Source organism: Bombus vancouverensis, chromosome 14 (assembly GCF_051014615.1).
Source record: "Bombus vancouverensis nearcticus chromosome 14, iyBomVanc1_principal, whole genome shotgun sequence".
Lineage (NCBI taxonomy): Eukaryota > Metazoa > Arthropoda > Insecta > Hymenoptera > Apidae > Bombus > Bombus vancouverensis.
In genome coordinates, this window is record NC_134924.1 from 1,983,026 (window position 1) to 1,999,854 (window position 16,829).

The 16,829-nt window shown below is 43.9% G+C and overlaps 1 protein-coding gene across 5 annotated transcripts in view; it reads left to right on the forward strand.

Annotated features, from left to right (window-relative positions):
- The window catches only part of hth (Meis homeobox homothorax), a 502,786-nt gene that overhangs the window by 349,510 nt on the left and 136,447 nt on the right, over positions 1-16,829 (forward strand). The gene's annotated exons all lie outside the window — the stretch shown is intronic.

A 16,829-nucleotide genomic window follows, 5' to 3' on the forward strand; every position in this document is an offset into this window, starting at 1 on the left:
GTACTAAATGCGGATACTGGCTGTCAGATGGTGACGCGTTCTACTGGTAATTTCCTGGGGCGAGCGTGGTTGCGCGCGGCGTCGCGACGGCTCGTGGTCGCCGATTCGACGGTGAAAAGGAAGCGCGTCGCCGTCGCCCTACCGTCAAAGTTAATCCCTGCCAGGTTTCGAATCGGTCGAGAACCGAGAGCATAATTCAGGGATTCGTAACTTTACCCCTTTCACGTGTTCCCTATCGTCGAGAAACTCCGCGGGGCAAGTAATTTCCGGATGACGGTGATATATAGGATGACTCCGGCACGGAAAGTTTTCGCGCTCGAGCGCGCGGCACCGCGTACAAAGTCCGCGCGGGAAAAACGATCTCTCCTTAATTATGATCGAACGTACCATGCCTAACGAACCGGCCGAGGCCGCTCTTTGAAGATAGACACACGCAGTGATTTAAATTTAAATGGATCGCTGAGTTTTTTCGGCTTTCGAAAGCGAATGAGCTCGTGCAGATTTTTACGCTCAGTATTTCTTTGTTTATTCTCGAAGATTTAGGACTAATGTATTCGCAATAAACTTCTCCTTTTTGTCAGGTTTCTATTAGCTTCTTAACACGTTCATGAGTACAAACTGTTCCCTCTTTGTTTTCATCGGGCATCGAATGTTCACACTGTAAGGGAAAAATATTTCATGTTAATGTGATATTATTCTCTGATTTTGGGGGATTATTTGCTGATACTAAGCTTAAATTGATATAGACATTTCTAATAGAAAAAGTGTGTTCTCTTACCTTTTACATAAAACATAAAAGGCTTTTCGCTCATTGAACACGTAAAAACTCTAGAATAATCTTGACAGATTCGATGTTTATTACATCAAAATCGTAATCTTATACAGCAAACAATCAACGAGAGGATGATAAAGATTTTTTATATTCATCAAAATTACTCTGATATCCTTGCACAATCTTAATCTTCAAAAATGCCCAAGATATCAACACTCGATGAATTCTCCCGTCTTGAGTAGATCCTCTATTGTTTATAGCAATCATCTACACCTCATACGTGTTACAAAAATCCTCATTGTTCGATCATGTCGCGGAATCCAGAGCTCTTAATTAACGCTGCAATACACTGCGCGGGTGGAGAGGTTCTCGCGTCCGCTCGTTATTCGCAGGTAATCAAACGGAACAAGTGGTGGCCGGGTAATATAGCAAAGAATCCAAGAGAGATTCTTGCATAGCCGGTCGACGTGGACAGAGAATCCGTGGAACGAGCGTGGAAGAAAGAGCGAGGGAGGCTCGATTCGCGCCTCATTGCCGTCTAAGCGAGAGCTATATCTCTTTGTGGAAACACGAGCCCATGCATCTCCCGCCTTCACCCTGTTCATCTTCCGCGATCCGCTGGAAGGGCCCCTCTAACGAACTCGACGTCCACTTAGAGGCCCTGAAAGGAGCCACGTAACGAGCACCCCACCCCCACGAAACTCGAACTGCGGCTCGGTTGCGACTCGCGCCTTCGGGGCCACGCTGTCGCAACGTGTGTATGGATACACGGCCCACGTTTTCATGTATGTACAATGTACATGTGTGCGAACATTCGTGAGTCAGGGTGCGTGGCTTGGTCGCGCACCAGGCTGACCCAATATTTTAATAAAGCGCACCACCCGTAACTAATCGACTAACCTGTGGCTAACGGAGGCCGAGAGACACACAAAGAGGGAAACAGAGTGAGAAAGAGAGACAGGTAGAGGGAGAGAGAGTCGTGCAACGCGGCGCATCATGATGTACGGGCAATCAGACGCATTAATGCACCGCGTGCGCTGCACGCTCTCCTATAAACTATATTTATAACACTTCGTACCGTAATATATCCCGGAGCGTAGCGCGCGGAGAGATTATCGAAGGGGGAGGTAAATCGCCGAGAGGTAGAAGGGAAGAGTGGATTTGAAAAAGGAATAAGAAAGGACCAAATGTCGAACATTGACTGATGGGTAGCGGTAAACTCTTTATGATACGCCGTACCTTGATACGAGCCTCACAGACGCCAAACAGATCGACTCCACTTTTCCCATATTATCCAGATACCTAATTAATATTCAGCATTTTAACAAAGAAATCTTATTTTCGAAATTTATTTATCATAAACGAATAATACTAATAATCACCAATTCTAAGATAATACTTTAAGGAACAATGAACGCAATTGTCACTTTTCTACGCATTCCAATTTAAGTAATAGCGTAGCATGCAGAGGAAATACGTAAGAGGAAGTGACGAAAGCAAGTATAGGAGAGAGGATTTAGAAAAGGAATGAGAGAGGACGAAGCGTCGAACGTTGACCGATAGGTAGCGTGTACTCATTATGTGAGAAGTCTAACCGTTGGTCTAGATAGATATTCCTCGAGAATGGTTATCGATGAACGCAGAATGGCCACTCGGTTGTACGTGCGCATTCGTTAGCGCGGTCTTGTTCAGTCGTTTAAAAGTAATGAAATATTAGAGGTAATGTAAGCACGGTTGTGCGCACCACCTTCTAGCATATTTATGAAGCGGTTATCGGCGTTACGAATCGGCGCGGGCCCGGGCTACGAAGCTCGCCCCGGCATTGAATTCAGTTTCTATATCACGCGCCGATCCAATTACATCGTTGGTAGCCCTGCTGAAAGGGCTTCCATTCTCGATGCCACGGCGCATACGCCGCGCCCGCGGAAAAATCAAGCGGTCCCTCGTTTCAGCTGCCATTCCGACTACGATATCGCCTGTATCCGTAACATCGAATATTATACCGTTCGCCGGTGTTCCACTGATAAAATACGATCCGCGCTGTCTTCCGAGTTACTGGCGAGGTGCACCAAAACAATATCCTTAACGCCATGTTGGTTTTTTCCGCTTTGCGATTTCAGTAGTGAAAGAATTATGTTATTTTCTTCTAAAGATTCATGTATCAAAATTAGCAATGAGGGAATTCTCTTCTGGTAACCTTAGAACATAGTAGTTTAGTAATTCTTTTCTTTCGCGATGTAAAATAGCAGTGCTTAGCAAGTCTAAGTTTCTAATGCCAAAGTAAAAAAGTAAGATAAGAATCGAATTATTACAAATGAAATAGCTTTCTCTAATTTCCTTTTCGTCGATCAATTTTATTTTAATCTTAATATAATATAGATCGTTTCCTCTTTATTCACTAAATATGTACACTGTGTATATAAACGTCCAAACAATATTGAATAGTACGGATATAAAAAATATCTTGTAATTTAATCGTACAGAGTATATTGATCCAATGCTTTCAAGTTTGAAATTGTAAGATCTAATCCAACCCCTCTTAACACTTCCAACGATGTTTTCATCAAACTTCTTAAATCGTTCAATTCACTCTTCCTCCATCGACGATCCTTTAGTAAAGATATATTCAGCACGAAACAAACATCAGTTTGCAAAGTGTTCCTTGCGGACACGCGAAATGGCTAGAAATCAATTCGATGATCATTAGAATATTTACTCTGGCGGAATCGGCCGTTGGCCGATTACAATGGAACCATGGGGTGACTATCGTTACAGATACCGCTAATCAGAGCGAATCATGCCGTATCGCGGTCTCGCAGTACATCATGCTCGCAGGTCCGTGCAGAGGGTTGAGGGGATGGTGCTCCGGGGGTTGACTACTGTGCAACGACCGGCGGAGGTGGTGGATTTCGCGTTACTGCCGACCCATTATTATTCATATATTCCGTATCACGTCTGTTCGTACAAACCTACACAGAGCGTCCGCGAGCCATAACAGCTCGTCGTCGTGCCACCTCCGTAAATAGCCTCAGGTATACCTACACCAACAACCACTTTGCGTCCTTCGAGATCGCGCTCTTGAATATTCTGTCGGAGCTGTTTACCCCGACTCTAACCGGAAATTGACTGAATCGCATTGAAACTTTCGCTTGCTTCTGCTTCATCCTCTTTAACGTTCGTTTCTTTTATTTTATAAGAGAAAATGATTATTTTGTAAGTTTAAGATTTTTCAATTTACCAGAAAATTCTCGCACGGACCGTTGAAAGTATCGCCACGCAAAATCAGCATTTGGTTGAATGTCGCAACGAAGGCGAAGCATACGTGCAGCGAGAGGTCGAATGTGCGGTTCAGGATGCAGGAGGAGGCCGTGCCCGACGGTAATTGCCGTAGGGACTGGTCAGAGCCACGATTTGCCGGGGACCAGACCGCCCGCGCGACTCACCTTCTTCTCTTTTCTCTCGCTTGTTACTCGCTGCCTCTCTCCTTTCCCTCTTTTATTTCCTTCTACTTATCTCTTTCTCTTTTCACGTCCTTCTCGTAGCGTGGTTACTAATTACGAATCGCTGGCTCGATCTCGATAGGCGGCTGTCCGAGTATACCGAAATTGCACTTCGCGTGCGCGAGCACCTTCTGACGAACATTCTCCTCTCTCCTACCTTTCCCCTTCAAATATTTAAACGTCTCGGTTTTCGTACACTCAAGAATGCTTACAAGGTTCCGATGGCTCGGTGATACAGTTATTAATTACAGATTGCCAATTCCGTCGATGGGCGGCTATTCGATCCTCGAAATTGCGTTTTATGTTTCTTCTGCAACACTTTTTGTCTTCTTTCGAATTAATGCTACTTTGAGCATCGACTGAACATCGGTGGCACGTCCAAAGGACGAACAGCATGACTGGAAGTTCCTCTTTGTATCAACGATGCAATTATCGGTTGCAGATTATCGGTTTCGTTTCGACGGTTGTCTTCGATGATTGTCGACTTCGGAAATTCGACTGGATTCTTCTCCTTTCGGTGGGCGGTTTCATTGATTCGAGGTTCCAGCGTGACTGGCGCACGAGCATCACGTTGCTCCCGACATAGGCTTAAATAAACGTCCCCCTAGCGAGCACCTGCTGCCCACGAATTTCTTTATCCAGCTGCGCGTCTATAAATCGAGCGGCGAGCGACGCGCGCCAGCGTATCTTAGAGCACCGACAAAGGTCCAGGAATTACCAGCCCGTACACACAATTGCGTACCCTGTCCCCATCGGTTGCCCGGTAAAAACACCGAGTTTTAATAAATTCTATCGTGTCTCCTATTCATCGAGTTAATTAAAATTACTCCCTCCTTTCAGCGGCGGAAAAAAAAACGTTCGTTTCGTTCGTGATTTTTAGTCGTCCACGTTAAACGATCTACTTTCATACAATTCTGACTTTTCGAACGTATTATAGAAACTATAGACATGTAGAATTAGAATTTATGAAATTCTCGAATCCTACGATCCTCGAATCCTGTTATAGAATCGCCATTTGAACGCTGCCACATGCAAGCACGTAGGCTGCAGATTTTGATGTATTCATATAAAACTTGACAATGTAAAATTATACAAAATGCATTTAATATGAAAACGTATATATAAAATATCCAAATTATAGTTCTTTCTATAATACTCGATAGATAAAACAATTTTCCATCGAGGTTATACTTTCTCAATTATATCCTCAGGAATATGAATCTGCGCAAAAATGCGCAGTCTAGTGATGATATGCAATCGATATGCATCGTACAAGTATTGTACGTCGCGTGAAATAGCTCTTAGCCTTCGAATACTAACGACCAAGAAACCTCGCTGAACACGATTCTCTCCTCTTCTGCCGCGTTTTCGTGCTTTCCCACGCGACAGAGTCTTCTTCGTCGCCGTGGAACGCGTCTCGTGAGTTACGCCGTTCGAATCCGATCTTCATCAAGCTCGCTCGCTCCCACCGGGGGTGAAGGTACGCGCGTAAAACGTCCGCGGTTCTATGCAAATTTCTGCGTGGGGGTCTTTGTTGGCCGGAGGATACGTGTTAGCTCGGGATACCCTTCTTTCCGGCCCCGCAGGGAGATAAATAATGGTAACGCGACTCCGCGCGATTCTGTCTACCTTGCGTCCGTCTTGTTTGCATAACCAGCCATATCGGTGGGGTACTCGGTGTGGGCCGCTTGCGTGGAGTCGCGGCGGTTCGCTTAACCGAATCAAAGCTCGCTCTCGCCGCTCGCTACGATTCCCCGTGTCTCTGTTCTTCCGTCCTTTGTTGTCGCCATCGCGACGCCGCGGTCCGCCGTCGCTTTCTTTCGATGTCGGCGCGGGGGTGAGTGTGAGTGAATTTGACTCTGAAATATATGTTCCTTTTCTTCATTGTTAGGATGGTTTTTAGGAAATTGCGTTTTCGTATGCGCCAAGGTTTCGGAAAGTATTAGGTTAAACTGGCAGTTTACGGCGACTGTATTGTATGTATTAGGTAAGAAAATACTTGATGTTGAAGTTAACCAAATATCGCGTTCTTTCCGATTGCTGAATTTTGACGTGTTTATTTCTTTTTGTCGTTTGCCGAAGAGGAAACGTTTAGAAGTACCAAATGGAATAGTAATCACATCTTTTATTAATTCGCAATTACACGTATTTTTGTACAAGATTTATTTATATGAGATAAATAATGGTAAAGTTCAACAAACATTCCCCTTTATCGTTTGCTGAGAAGGCAACGTTTAGAAGTGTCAAAGCGGATATTAAACAATTACACTTGGCCTTTTACAAAACTCTCTAGATTTTATTCGACTGTGATAAATGGCAGGTAAAGTTCAATAACCTTAATAACAATTTTTCACTGCAGCGGCCGTTCAGTCTCATACGCCTTGTTCACCACTTTGTTAACCTCAATTTTGAGGTACGTAATGCTAAACTCACGAGAGGAAAATTCAGCGTGCTCTTTCTCGGGTACGAAAAATCCCTGGGCGATCGCGGTGGCTCGAATTTGTTGGCAATTATTATTAGCTTATAAATATCTCGAGGGATCACGCGAGGCCATTTCAAAAGGGGTGTTGTCGGTGTTTATGACCACGGCGCGGTAAACCGCTGAGAGGTCGGAGAACGCGTGTATCGCGATCGGGCAAAAGCATCATCTGTCAATAACCTGGCCGATAAAAAGCGAGAGAAAGCGAGAGAAAGAGAGAACGAGCACGAGAGAGAAATTGCTGCGTTACTGGAAAAGAGAAGGCGAAATGGGAACGCACGGTTAGCGCGGTGCTAAATTTTCGCGAATCGCGTGCACTCTTCTGTCGATTGGTCGATCGTCGTGGCTTTTCGACGCGGCCACGTGTGTGCGAATGCACGCATTATCGACACGCGTGTGCATTCACGAGATGGAGGAACGCGGTGAATACGTCGTGCCAAGGGACAGTGGAAATTCATGCATTACGCGTAACGTCACCGCGGGCGGCAGCCATAAAACAACTCGCGGATTATCGAATGGGGCTTCGCATAAAAATATCCGGCTGTCAATCTCCGCTCCCGCGGTCACCTACCTCCCGTCGACCTCTTCTTCGCGCTGTTCCCCGCTGCCATATGGCAAATTGCCTTATGAATTCTTCGCTCGCGCGAAATTAGTGCTCATGATAGGGGTAGTCGGTTTCACGGACTTTGATGAAACAGAGTTGTTGTCGTGTACTAAGATTGTAGATATCGAACTTCACTAATTTGGTATCTTAAACAATCTTCCTTACATTTTTATATTTTCTCCTCTCTTTGCCAAGAGTACAATAGGACTTAAGAATTTGAACTTTCGAGTTTATCAAGGGGCATGCAATTCATATAATAGGATTTCACTGATTTTCTCCATTACCTATGAATGTTCGTTCGTGCAATAGAAGCTTATGACCAGACTAGTGAATTCAATCAGCAGTTTATTCGACTAGACAGCAACTAAATTCGGTTCAAAGAATTGAATACGGAGTTCCGCTGTAAATTGGTGAAAGAAAAAAGGAAATGTAGTATTTTATCTATCGTATACACCAACTACGTATTTTATTAAGAAGTATATAAGTATATAACAATGGATTAACAATTCCGGTTTCACAAGTAATCCTTACAAAATCTCTCCACTTTCAAAATTAACCCTTCTTTCATCGATTTCATCGCAAGAGACTCATCTGTTTCCCATATGACAGTCCAACTATCGAACCGCCAATGATCAAGAGTACAATTTTCGTCTCACGAAAAACAGCGTGGGAGCACCTTTCTGGTAGAGAGGATCGCTATTCTCGGAACGTTCCACGTATGCGATGCGACGATATCGCTCTACCCCTTATTACTCTGTCCATGTAGCGCGATCGCTTTTTCCAACGACTGTTTTTGCTCGCTTAAATCCAATACCAGACGCCCACCTTCCTCTCCCCGGGCATCGTAGCCAGGTCGTAGCGATCGCTTCTTTTCGAGCTTAACGATTGCCGGCCGACATACCGCTGCTCGATATATAACCGGCGGTTCTCGTGAAACCATCCCCCGGCGGAACCGCGCCGATCCCGGACGAGGATAATTAAACCATCGTGGAGTCGCGTCGCGCTATTTAACCGGCGCGGCAGAGGCGGTCACGCTGTTCATCCGCTCGAAACAGAGACTTCAAAGCTCGCTGGCGTCGCGCGCACTCGCGTGCAAAAAGCACGCGAACCGATCGTCCCGCGAGGCTGCGGCACGGCCTGAAAGCCGGCACGAGTACATAAACAACACTCTTGAGTGGCACGACGGGACGCGCTAATGACCAGGATATTAAATAACGATAATGACGCCGTCAACGGGGCGGTTTTTTTGCCGGCTGTATCGCCCACGATGACGCCGCTTCTCGTGGAGCGAGAGCCCGTCCTCCATCGTTGTTGGATCCGATCACGAATCACGCGAATTTCAACAGAGAAATTTCGCAAACTTAATTAGCCGGAACATTGACCGGTGCGTGCCACGAAATAATCGACTTCCTTTTACGCTTCGGGTACTCTCTTCCTCCCTTTTGTTCTTCTCCTACCCTGACGCGATTCTGCCCGATTGCGTGATCGTGATGTGCACGTTCTGGTTTTGTTCGATTTCAGTTCGGATATGTGTGGTGAAATTCTTTAGTCTTCCCATGGTTTGTTAAAAGGAGAGATTCTTTGTCATTTTAAGCCTTGTAGACCGAGAATTTTTTGATACAATTCACGAGAAATTGTAGTAGATACATTTTTGCAGTTGAGCTTTTGGAGAAATTTGGAAAAATTTTGCAAAGGGAAACATCGAATGTAGTGAGTTATTATTTACACAGTATCCAATAGGAAGGATCCGTTTTCCTATCTTTTATTAAAAAAATTAAATGGAATAAAAATTGTCATACTAATTATCAATGTCGTCGCAAGAGTATCGCTACTGATGGATGGTGGAAAGGTGGAAAATACATGGTAGTTTGCTCTTCACTGCTCTAATGGGGAATCTCGATTATCGTGAATGAAGATGAAACAACTGAAACAGCAGTCTTGTACGATTAAATACATCTACGTAAATTATTGAACATATTACAATCTTCTATCAAATTTCTTGGTTTCTAGTCATCATAAAAACAGCCAAATTTCCCTTGGTACGCAACACATATTTTGCATAAAAACAAGTACAAAAAAATAAAAATGGAATTGCGAAATACAAATTACAATACTGTCGCATGAAGTAATTTGTTCGAATAGAAAAAAGGAGGATCGCTAGAACAATGAATAATTGAAAAAGCCCTATCGATTGGCTCGCGCGTTGTGTACCACATTCGTTGGCGCATTAAGCGTCGCATCAGATAACAGGAAGCCGTGGTGGAAGGCTCTCGAGATTGGCCGGTTCTTTCGAGCCACGATAATCGACCGCTCTCGTACTCTGTTTTTAGTAATTACTCGGCCGTTCGTCGATAAGACAAGATGATCGATCGATCCAAACGCGGCGTCCGCGTGTCAGCTACTTGGCCAGCGATAATCATTACTCGGTATAGCGCATCCCGCGATGCTCTAAGGACGTTTGAATTATGGATCGCAAGTAATTAAGCTATCCTCTGGACGATCCCAGACAACGCCTTACTGCTTTTATATCGACGTCGTCCGCGATACAAGAGAATATCTCGATCAGGACGATGGAGGATTGTTGCGCGGGAAACAGCCTCTACCAAACTTCCGTTCGCCATCAAATCCTTCATTAGCTTGTCTCGATACCATTTAATATCCCATCCTCTGTTTTTAAATTTTGTTTCTCTTTTCTCTTTTTTCGTTCGTATTGATGATCGTATCGTAAGAATCGATCCATTCAGTTTCACATCGACCGAGGAAACATAATAGCCGGTAACGAATTAAATCTTCAGGATCTCAGAATTTTTCTTCTATTAAATTTTCTATGGAGACGATCATCGTATCTCTAGCCAGATGGCAACAGATGGCAACTTCCGGCTGAGTCGTAGAGTTATACGAGTCCCGGGCAATTGATCCATCCTACCAGGTAGCCAAGCGTGCACCTGTGCGGCTTGCAATTCGCTCCGACGCTGGATGCAACGCGAGCCAGGTACCGGACAGGTGATTGTCAGTGCCTCGGGCGACGCCTCGAGATCTTCATAGAGCGTCGGTTCGCGCGGCTACAACCCGGCGTCGAACCAGACGCTGACATGCATGCTAGTTACACGCCCCGGGCATAGTGATCCAAGTAGCAAAAAATTGTAACATCCGTGAGAATCACGGTGATATGATACGCGTTAGTTGGTTAATTACTGGTAGTATTATACCCTGCGAATTTCCGTGTAATTTCAACCTGTTAACCACGTCACCTTTACACGGAGATTTCGATAACAGAGGTTTATGAAATGAAAAGATGATAAAGGTAAATGAATTTCGAATGCGTCGATTTCAATTCTTTTAAACACAAATATTTTATAATTTATTTTTGGTAGAAACGAAGCAATTATGATACAATAAATCCATTAAACGGTTAATACGTTTCAAACATTTAAGAAATTTGGTTACATTCGATTAAGGAATACAAATTATTGCCTTTCATACAAATTTTTATTCGTCGAATACAGAAAGATTATCATTTCGAGTTATTACATATTCAGAATTATTTAGGAACTCTGATTATGTTTAAAGACTTTGGCATAGCAGGAGAGTACGAAGTTATCCGATCACAATCTCGAAAAATAAAATAAAAACGATCCTCGCGAAAGTTTGTCGAGATATTCGCGAGACGGAATGCCGATAAACGCGTGATTATCGCACTGAAAACGAGCGGTTGGGATGGTCCAGGGTCGTGCATAGTACGTAAGAGTGGAGAGCCGGCCCGTGTGTGAAACGTGCCGCCACGGCCAGTTCGTAAAATCGAATGAACTGTCGTTTTTATATTCCGCCTGTGCACGCGTTGTAGTCGTTGAAAGCGTTTAATTGTCCGCGTTATGAAGTCTCGACAGTGTTTCGCCGAGCTCCGATTTCCCTTAACGTGCCGCTCCTTAAATATTTTAATTCGCCTCCACTGACCATCATTGCCGCTGTTATAGTTTAAATTATTGCCACTTGCCGTTTATTATCATCGATATGGTGGCAATAACGTATCGAGGGAGACTTCTCTCGCAGAGAGTTCTGCGCGAAAGCTTACCAGAATGCCTGTTTGTGACTCAATTTTATTGATTGTCGACGAGCTACACGATGTTACTCTTTGCTCTTGCCTCTCTAATTTTCGACCACTTTCTCCTTTCAGTTTCTTTGAAATGATTCATTTCCGAGATATTCGACATCGTTGTCTTTGTGATAATTTGCCTATTATTATACGTTGTGCATATGCTTGTATTCAAATAGATTGGTGTGTGTTTGCGAATTCGCGGCTGATTTTCATTTGTTTCGCAGTAACAAGGTGAACATATCCATACGTAGGTACAACTACAGAATATTCTACTTGATTTTATTTTTTCATATTTGAATTTCTGCATTAAAACTTCTTTCGCATTGAAGCGCAATACGTAATTAAATACCAAAGTGATTTTGAAAGTTGTTGGCAGTATACGAGCCGATCTCGACAAACCATATAATATCTTTAACTTGAACCAGGAATTATTCTGCCTTAAACTATTAGTATTCCGTTGAACGTTAACAAACATACAACGATATACAAATAACCATCTTCTCGCAACAAGATTAATTTCCTGCACCAAAAACATTCCTTCAAATCCGGGCAAATATTACTAGGGCAAACAGTTCGCATACATATGCGTGTACTATAAATATCTTAAAAAAAGCGCGGGTTTTGTTGATGGGCACGGAAGTGCTCGTTGGCCGATATTTATTGCCGGGCACGGGGGCTAGCTTTAAAAATGCATTCCGCGCACAAAAGAGAACGACGGTGAGCGGTGTGCGCGCGTGCTCGCGCCGTGGCCAACGGGAACGTAGGAATTTGTTCCTATTTGTTTGAAAGCGTTATGCAGCTGTCAATGGGTCGAGCGGCGCACGTATGTTCGCCCGGAACGAGCGGTCAACACTTTTCTCGTGCGCGCATCACGATCTGTTCCATCCGATCGCGTCAATCACTCAAACTCTTCGACGCGCGCGGGTTATCGATGCGCCGTCGCCCGCCGTCCCCGCGATCCAACGTACGCGAATCCGATGCACGCTTTTGACCATCCAACGGTCCTCATTATGAATATTGTATTTTATGATCGCGCGTTTTCATTCCCACCCATTTCTTTCCTCTCCGTTTCCGACTTTTTTTATTTCTGTTCCTCGATCACGACACCGCGTTCATCATGGTCGAATCATGAGCGTGTTTTCGATGGTGTTGTAATGCCAGACTTTGATGGATTTCGCAGTAATTTTCCATGTTGATGTTCTGGAGGTGAAATTTAGAACACGTATTTCTGAAAGCGAGATATGCGATGGAGATATGGTATTGAAATTATTTGTGAATTGTATGTCTCGTTTATTGTGTTAACTCTGAAATAATGTTGCGAAGTATTGGTTTCTTTGATCAGTTTTGTGCTCTTTATTTATCTTATTTGGTATAGATAGTATATACATGAGAATGCGTATAAATACAGCGGCGCATATTTTAATATTGATACACAATGAACTTTAGTAACTTTTATCCTAAAAATTTTTTACCATATTGATAATTGCAGTCGTCTGTTTTGTTGTACATATGATATCTATTTATTGTTGTTATTAGAGATAAATCCGTTTCATGAAATTGTACTACTTTATATACTTCTTGGTTTCTAAATTCTCTTTTGACCGCAATTGTATCTTGAACAAATTTTATTCTATCTATTGCATTCACGTATCACGAATGAAAAATTCACACAAAGAATCGGTCGTCCAACAGCAACGTTTCAAAATACGAAAGCGCAAAGGTGACGTAACCGATCGATCGGACAATATAGCTGAAGGATCAAAGATCAGATCGAAGTGCGTTCGCAATGGTCGGAGAATTTTTCCGAAGGTGGTTACGAAACGACAAGCAGCCATCGTGCGCGCAATTTTTCTCCTCTCGAGGCGGGTTAGGCTCGCGGAGTGCCAGGCAGGCCACGATCCCGATGACGTAGCGGAACGTTGAAAACGTACTTGAGAAAACACCTACCTGACAATGTTAATGTTGCCGGGCACGACAGCCGGCCGGAATTATTGAAGCCGAGGTAACAGCGTGGCTCCAGCGATAAAGAATGACAGGAGGCGGCCGTTATCGCTCTTTCCTTTCATGAATAAGCACGCAAACATTCGCATCCATCGCGAGGAGCGGGCCGAGGGCCGATAAGCCGAATCGCTAAAGTCGGACGGTCCGCTATCGGTCGTATCGTGAACGTGCCGTATTAATTTGAATATTTAACCGCGCGCCGCTTCATAGGTTGCATGGCCGAGCAATTTTTTCTTTTACTCCTCGCTCTCTTTCCTCCTTTTTCTCCTTCCTTCATTCTTCTACGATCTCGTCCTCGATTCCTCACTCTCCACGTCTCTCCCCTTACGAATGGTTGTAACGTCTCTATCTGTCCATGACGAAGGATCAAACGATAAAGCATGAAGCTCGGAGTTAGGTAATTTGTCAGAGAGGATTATGTTAGCTGGTTGACACATTTCGTGGTTCATGGTTGTCGACGGAAGTCAAATATTCATTAGGCAAGTAATATTCTTTATATTCCGTTATAATTAATGTACTTATATTCACTGACCCCAGCCACTTCGACTAGATTACTTTTTTCGCCTGTATATATCTTTTTGCAAAGCATTCAAATCGCAAAAATTCTAACAGGCTGATTCATGGAGGTAATCGGCGATAGTAAATGTCCATCTATCAAGAAAAATGGAACCTAGAAATTTTAAATATACCGACAAATTCATTTTTTTTACTTGTCGAAGAAACACACGATCGTGCATGGATTTTACATTCTATAGCTATATTTAAGACGATTGGAAATTTAGTTCGTCATCGAGAGGCTTCAAAAATGCATGGAAACCTTGTTCGCCCGTAGCAGTAAGGGATCACGGTGGAAAATGAAAATCTCGTTCGCGATCGGCCATTACATGGCGGGGCAAATCGTTTCGGCGAACACGAGCTAACAGAGGAAGGAGGGTAGCGGTACACGTCGAAAGAGGATACCGAAAAGAAGAAGAAAAAAGGAAGGAACGAGAGGTGGAGGTTCGTGGATCTCCTTGTAACCCGTATAGCCCATTTCAAGCTCGCGTATATGAGGCCATTCGCGCGGAGCTCGACGACTAAACGAAGTCACCCCTACGAAGGGCTGTCGGCGGAAAGGGGTTGGTTGCCCTGCACGGGGTTACAAGACGAAATAAATACAATATTATGCAAACGGGCGGGGCTGATCGCGCTCGGCAAAGCCTCGGGAATCTCGGGAATCCCGAATAAATTGACACTAAACGTGGAAGGGTCTGCCCCTTCCTCTCAACTACCCTCGCCAGCGTTTCCTCGCTAGAGTGCAAGCAACCGGGCGATCCAGCTACGAGCACGGATCGCTCAGAACAACGGGGAACACCGGAAATATATATCGATGCTCCCACAACACGCCGTATTCCAATATCACCTAACAGCTATTTCGTTTATACGCGCCCTGCGCCGAAGTTAGGGCGAGAGAGGGTGAGATCGTGCCGACCGGGAATGTGTTTTTCCGGAATCTATGCATAGCCGACACGCCGAGTGACGAAGGGCCAATTTCTGCTATCATCGTCCGTTGTTTCGCAAACTCTTTTGTTCTTGAAAATTTGTTTGAAATGGTTCTGTTGTTTGTTTCGTTAGCGGTTGTGCTAGTTGCAATTGCATTATTCTCCAGGAATTACATTTCTCCATGAGAGAAAAGGAATAAGAAAGATAAAAGAAAAAATAGAAGGAGGAAGGAAGAACCTCAGAAAATTGAATAATGGAAAATATGATTCGCTGTATCTTTCTTCTCTGATCTTCGATCGAGCCGGTTATTCGACAATTCGGTTACTGCACAAAACAAAAATTACAGAAAATCGATGAAATTGTAATACTTAGTAAACATAAAGATCAATCAAGTTGCACTAAAGTTCCGAAGTTTCATATAGTGGAGTTAACAGTTTCGTCCTATGAACGACTCAAGTAACTTGGCGCTTTAGGACAACATTTTTATCACGATAACATCCACAGGATCGAAAATATGGTGTACAACGAGGTTAAATTCACGCAACAGGATTCGTGAAGGTTGCACAATTTTTCTCAGAACATCGTCGATGGGGAGGTAGAAACGACGATCCTCGTTATCCCAACAGATGGTAATTCGATAGAAGTTTGGCCCGTGTTTGGATACGTTCCCGTAATTTATCGGCGCGCGGATATTCCGTCGTGCGGGGCGGTTGTTTCTCCGCCCGTAATTTCTGCCATTTTTCGCCGGGCCCTGGTAACGGCGTAAATAGCGGAGGTATCGTATAATCATCTAAATTACGATCTCAGAGCATGGCGTTCGCTGCTTCGCGCTTGGACAGAGGGTTGGAGAAGAGCGAAACGCTCTCGCGGATCGCGTCGATTCTAATCTCCCTCCCTCTTTATCTCGCAACCGCGTCGAACGTTCGCCCGGACAGTAAACCTTCGAACGAAATGGCACTCGCCGCGAAGCGTATCCTTGTTACCGATACCGGTAACGACGAGGACGACCATTCCCGCGCTATGCCAGCCTCCACGTGTATATACGCCGAACTCCCACGCTTCCTGTTGCCGTGCAATCCAATTACTTCTTCCTTTCTTCCACCAGAAAGCGTAGAAAAGATCTCGAAAAGCTGCAAAAATATACGACATCTGTAACCATCACTGGCAAATTCTTTTTTCCTGTTTATTTCTTTCGATGTTCTTTATCATTGCTGAGAAGATAACACTGACGTTCTTGAAGCCTTCTACTCGATGGACATATTCTATCTGCTGACATTGAAGTTTGTAAAATTTTCCGCGAGATAGCTTTAATTGTTGCTATTTAGTATGGTATATTTTTGGATAACGAATTTGAAATTCCGAAGGTTCCAGCAGATTAATTCATATAGATAATCGATAACTAACTATGTTGTTGTCCTTGAATATTTATATTCCTATTACACCCTTGTTTTAGTCCTTCCATATTTTCCTCGAAATTCAAGAAACTTGTCAACAATTAAAAAAACAGCATGCCTGATCTAAGAAACGCATAGATACGAAAGGAATGGAAGTTATGGAAATTTTAGATATAATTCTACTTTCCACTCACTTCTTCAGAAACTTTATCTTTATCAACAAAGCAGCACTAGCGTCCTTGAGTTATTCTACTAGATATACACGCTCTATCTGGTGACACTGGTAAAACGTTGCTTATTGGCGAACTAATCGTTAAAAAACAGTTCGAACCGGAGGCGCCATAAATCAGCCTTGCGAAAACGACGACGTATCGCATAGTCACGACCTAGAAACGGTTATTTCGCAACAAAGTTGCTTGCCATCCTTATCTCGACTTAGTTTCAAGTCGATATCGATGTACCAACGCCTGTCCATCGGTGCTTGTGTACGCGAGAGATCCC